Genomic DNA, 6,521 nt, shown 5'->3' with positions numbered 1-6,521 from the left:
TGATGAACCAATCAGAAATAGCAACTACAATTTTTTTGAGACATAGCCAGTACAATAAGATATAAATAGAAACAACAGAAAGTTAAAAAAAAAAAAAAAAAAAAAAAAACATGGGGACAAAGTTAAGGCATAGAGTTCTTACTAGTTATAGTTTTGTTTGTTTATGCCAGCAGTGTTAAATTATTAGGTTAAAAAAATGGATTGTAAGATAGTATTTACAAGCCTCATGGTAACCTTAAACAAAAAAACATACAATGAATACACAAAAAAAGCAATAAATGAAATCATATCACCAGAGGAAATCATCTTCACTACAGGAAGACAGGAAGGAAAGAAACAAGGAAGATAATATGATAAGACAACCAGAAATCAAATAACAAAATGGCAGGAATAAATTCTTACTCATCAATAATAATATCGAATGTAAATGGACTAAACTCTCCAAATGACATAGACTGGTTGAATGAATGAAAAACCAAGACCCATTGATTTGTTGCCTATAAAAAGCAGACTTCACCTATAAAGACATTACTAGACTGAAAATAAAGGGATAGAAAAAGATATTCCATGCCAGTGAAGCCAGAAAAGAACGAGTTGCTATATTTATATCAGACAAAATATGTTTCAAGACAACAACGATGAGAAGAGACAAAGAAGGTCATTATATAACGATAAAGGGGTCAATTCAGCAAGAGGATATAAAAATTTTAAATATGTATTATATATGTGAGTGTGGGTGTATGCACTCAAAATGGGAACATCTAGATATATAAATTAAATATTATTAGAGAGAGGTTACAAAATCTCCAGACAGATGTTGGAGACTTCAGCATCCCATTTGAACCTTAGACAGATCTTCCAGACAGAAAATCAACAAAGAAACGTCAGACTTTTTGTGCACTATAGACCAAATAGATCTAATGGATATTTACAGAAAATTTTATCCAAGACCTGAAGAATACACATTATTTTTCTCAGCACATGGATCATTCTCAAGGATGGACCATATGTTAGGTGAAAAACAAGTCTTAAAGCATTTAAAAAATGAAATAATATCAAGCATTTTCTCTGACCACAATAGAATAAAACTGGAAATTAATAATGAGAAATTTTGGAAACTTTTTAAATTTATCGAAATTAATATGTTCCTGAATGACTAGTGGGTCAATAAAGAATTTAAGAAGGAAATAGAAAATTTCTTTAAACAAATGATAATGGAAACATGACATACAAAAATCTATGGGATACAGCAAATGCAGTACTGAGGGAAGTTTATAGCTGTAAGTGCCCACATCAAAAACCAGAAAAAAACTTCAAATGAACAATCTAATGATGCCTCTTAAAGAACTAGAAAAGAAAGAGCAAACCAAACACATTGGGATAATAAATGAAATAATAAAGATCAGAGTAGAAATAACTGAAATTGAAATTTAAAAAATACAAAAGATTAATGAAACAAAAAGTTGGTTTTTTTGAAAAGACAAACAAAATTGACAAACCTTTAGCCAAACTAAGAAAAAAATACAGAAGATCCAAATAAATAAAATCAGAAATAAAAAAGAGACATTACAAAGGATACTGCAGAAATTCAAAGGATCATTAGTGGCTGCTATGAGCAACTATATGCTAATAAATAAGAAAATCTAGAAGAAATGGACAAATTCCTAGATCTATACAACCTACCAAGATTGAATCAGGAAGAAATCCCAAAATACGAACAGACCAATAACAAGTAACAAGATCAAAGCCATAATGAAAAGTCTCCTTAGTAAACAAAATCTCTAGACCTGATGGCTTCACTGCTGAATTTCACCCAACATTTAAAGAAGAATTATATTTAAACTATTCCAAAAAATAAAGGAGGATGGAATACTTCCCAAGTCATTCTACAAGGCTAGTATTACCCTAATACTAAAATCAGACAAAGACACATCAAAAAAGGAAAACTACAGGCCAATATCACTGATAAATATTGATGCAGAAATCCTCAACCACATCCTGGCAAAATGAATTAAATGATACATTAGAAAGATTATTCATTATGACCAAGTAGAATGTATCCCTGGGATGTAAGAATGGTTCAACATATGCTCATGAATCAATGTAATACATTATGTCAACAAAATGAGGAAGGAAAACCACATTATCACTTTGGTTGATGCTGAAAAAGCATTTGATAAAATTTGCCATCCCTTCATGATAAAAACCCTAAAATAACCTGGATATAGAAGAAACATATCTTAATATAATAAAAGCCATATATAACTCATCCAAAGATAGTATAATACTGAAAGGGGAAAAACTGAAAACCTTTTCTCTAAGATCTAGAACACAATAAGGATCCCCACTGTCACCACTATTGTTCAACACAGTACTGAAAATCCTACCTATAGCAATTAGACAAAAGATATAAAGGGCATCCAAATTGGAAATAACAAAGTCAAATTAACCTTGTTTGCAGATGATACGATCTTATATTTGGAAAAACCTAAAGACTCCACAGGAAAACTATTCGAATTGATAACAAATCAGTAAAGTTGCAGGATACCAAATCAACATACAAAATTCAGTAGCATTTTTATATGCCAACAGTGAACAATGTGAAAAAGAAATAAAAAATAACCACACATAAAATATCTACCAATGAAATTAATCAAGGAAGTGAAAGATATCAACTATGGAAACTATAAAACACTGATGAAAGAAACTGAAGAAGACACCCATACACAAATGGAAAAATATTTCATGTTCATGGATTGGAAGAACTGATACTGTTAAAATGTTCATGCTACCCACAACAATCCACAAATTCAATAAAATCCCTATCAAATGTCAATGACATCTTTCACACAAATAGCAAAAAAGTCCTATAATTTATATGAAACTACATAAGACTCAGAGTAGCCAAAGCTATCCCCAGCAAAAAGAACAAAACTGAAGGAATCATATTACCTGACTTCACATTATGCTACAGAGCTATACTAAACAAAACAGGATGATACTGGTATTAAAAAAAAAGACACATAGACCAATGGAAAAGAATAGAGAATCCAGAAACAAATCTACACACCTACAGTGAACTCATTTTTGACAAAGGTGCCAGGAACATACAGTGGGGAAAACCCAGTCTCTTCAATAAATGGTGCTGAGAAAACTAGATATCCATATGCAGAAGAATGAAACTAGACCCTATCTCTCACCATAAAAATCAAATCAAAATGGATTAAAGACTTAAATCTAAGACCTCAAACTGTAAAAAAAAACTGAAAGGAAACATTGGGGAAAAATCTCCAGGACATTGATCTGAGGAAAGATTTCTTGAGCACTAAGTCACAAGCACAGACAACCAAAGCAAAAATGAACAAATGGAATTACATCAAGTTTAAAATCTTCTGCAAAGGAAACAATGAACAAAGTGAAAAGAAAACCTACAGAATGGGAGAAAATATTTACAAACTACCCATCTAACAAGGGATTAATAACCAGAATATATAATGAGCTCAAGCAACTCTACAGGAAAAAGTCTAATAATCCAATAAAAAATGGTCAAAAGATTTGAATAGCCATTTCTCAAAAAAAAAAAAAAATACATACATATGGCAAACAGGCATGTAAAAAGGTTCTCAGTATCACTGACCATCAGAGAAATGCATATCAAAAGTACAATGAGATATCTCACCACGGTTAAAGTTGGCTTCTATCAGAAAGGCAGGCAATACCACATATTGGCAAGAATGTGAAGAAAAGGGAAGCCTTATACACAGGTGGTAGGAATGTAAATTAATACAAACACCATGGAAATGAGTTTGGAGGCTCCTCAGAAAACTTAAAGTTGAGTTATCATAGGATCCAGCAATTCCACTGCTGGGTATATACCCAAAAGAAAGGAAATCAGTATATCTAAGAGGCATCTGAACTCCTAGGCTTGTTGCAGCACTGTTTACAATAGTTAAGATTTGGAAGCAACCAAAGTGTCCAGCAACAGATGAATGGGTAAAAAAAGGTGGTACTTACACACGATGAAGTACTATTCAGACATAAAAAAGAATGGGATCCAGTCATTTGCAACAACATAGATGGAACTAGAGATCATTATGTTAAGTAAGTCAGGAAAGACTAACAGCACATGTTCTCACTTATTTGTGGGTTCTAAAAATTGAAACAACTGATCTCATGGGCATAGAGGATAGAAGTATGGTCACCAGAGGCTGGGAAGGACAGTGGGGGTTGGGGGAGGGAGGTGGGGATGGTTAATGGGTACAAAAAAGATAGAATGAATAAGACCTACTGTTTGATAGCACAATTGGGTGACTATAGTCAATAATAACTTAATTGTACATCTTAAAATAACTTACAAAATGTAATTGGATTGTTTGTAACTCAAAGGATAAGTGCCTGAGGGTATGGATACCCCATTCTCCATGATGTGCGTGCTTCTCATTGCATGCTTATATCAGAACATCTCATATACTCCATAAATTTATACACTTACTATGTACCCATAAAAATTATAAAAATGAAAAATGAAAAATTTAAAAAGTACAGAAAACTAGGTAGCTTCAACAGAAAATTGTTGTCTTGCAGTTCTGGAGGCTAGAAGTTTGAAATCAAGATGCTGGTAGTGTTGGTTCCTTACAGAGACTGTGAAAAAAAAGGTCTTGTCCAGATCTTTCTTCTTAACTTGTAGATAGCCATCTTCTTCCTGTGTTCTTCACATCATCTTCCCTCTGTCTGTTTCTGTGTCTAAATTTCTTCTTTTGATGAGGATACCAATCATATTGGATTAGAAGCCCACCCTACTCCAGTATAATTCACCTTAACTTAACTGATTATATCTACAATGACCCTATTTCCAAATGAGATCACATTCAGAGGTACTAGGGATTAGGACTTCAACATATGATGTTTTAGAGAACAAATTCAATCCATAACAGCATCCATTTTAAAGAAAAATTAACAACTGGCAAGAAACCTAGGCTCTAAATAGGACCTGGTTTGTAATATAATGCTACATATTTTTGGTGAGATCTAAACTCTCCAAACAAAGACACTTAACCCTATAAATATATGTTCATGATGATCTTCCTTTCTCTTTCATTCTTGTCACTATTTCTTTCTTCCTACTCTGTTCCATTTAAATAAACCACCCTGCAGCAAATACAAGGGATATTACATATGTAGGCTAGACTAAAACTACAGTTTTTCTAGCATTGTTTTGTCTGGTCCAATAAGTTTATTTTTCTTGCTCTGCTGTAGACTACATACAAGGCTCTTCAATAATATCAAACAGTAGCTTGGTAGAAGTACATATACCTGTCTTTAAAAACTGTAAAAATAAAATAATCATATGCAAAATTCTCATCTGCTTCCTCCACCCCAACCAATCAAACCCCAAGTTGACAATCTCTAAAAACTGAAGCAGAAGGAAAGACTGCAACATTTCTTTTGCTTTGGATCACATCTACCTCTTCGTTCAGGCTGTGGACTTTGATTTGAACCATTCATTATGTATTTTTGTTCCCAAACTTGATTATACATTTCAGATGTGAAATTGTTCACAGATGGCTCAGTGATGGTATTTTGTTATTTATCTTGGAAAAATATTTTGCATCTTTGCATGAATATCTAATAAGAAAAAAATACCTGTATACTAGGAAAGATCAATGGATCAAGGCAATGTAAATCTGCTGAAGATATTCTATAGTGAGGCTGTACAAAATATTTGATCAGTGAAACCATAATATTTTGATTTCTTTGCAACTTCCAAGTCAAGGATATGAACATTTTCAAACTTTTTGCAAGACAGAATTCAATGGATTAATAATCAGCTTTGGAAGAATGTATCTCAAAAGAGAGGTACATGAGTTCCTATTGATCATAATATCAATTTAACACACATAAACTGTTCAATCAAATGCTTGAATTATAAGTGGAGAGGTTGTCTTAAGTCTAAGTGTTTACATTTTGTATCAGTCTTGTATTCAAGTGTGTTTGATAGCTTATAGTGTTACTTCTTTCAAGGAGAATTGTAATTGTTATTATCATTGTTAGGTGTTTAATCTTTAACATATGGCAACTAAAACTGTGCAGTGGGACTTCAGGCATCTGTAATATATTCGAGCACACAATTTAAAAAACATAACAGAGACAACTTTTCTGCATTACTGAGGACCTCCTAAGACAGGATTTTCAACTAATGGTTTGTGAACCATTAGATTGTCATGAAATTAATTTAGTGGGCTGCAACTAGTAATTTCTTAAACACATAAGACAGAACACAGTTGAGAAGACTAGGGTAGAAAGTACCAGATCTTGTGTGTATATACGCGTATTATCAAGCCAAAAGCTTAATTTAAAATACTGCCATTAATGCTGAGTCACTATATAAATTGTGTATTTTATTGGTGTCATTGTGGAGAACAGCTGAAAGGCACTGGTAGGTAGAAGATGCAGTTCTATTGAGAAAATACTATAAAAGACATTCATAAGAAATACTTTAGGACTCCATCTAAGGGATGTTA

The sequence above is a fragment of the Saimiri boliviensis genome, chromosome 1 (assembly GCF_048565385.1).
Source record: "Saimiri boliviensis isolate mSaiBol1 chromosome 1, mSaiBol1.pri, whole genome shotgun sequence".
In the NCBI taxonomy this organism is placed as follows: Eukaryota; Metazoa; Chordata; class Mammalia; order Primates; family Cebidae; genus Saimiri; species Saimiri boliviensis.
Note: the sequence above shows the minus strand (reverse complement) of the source record.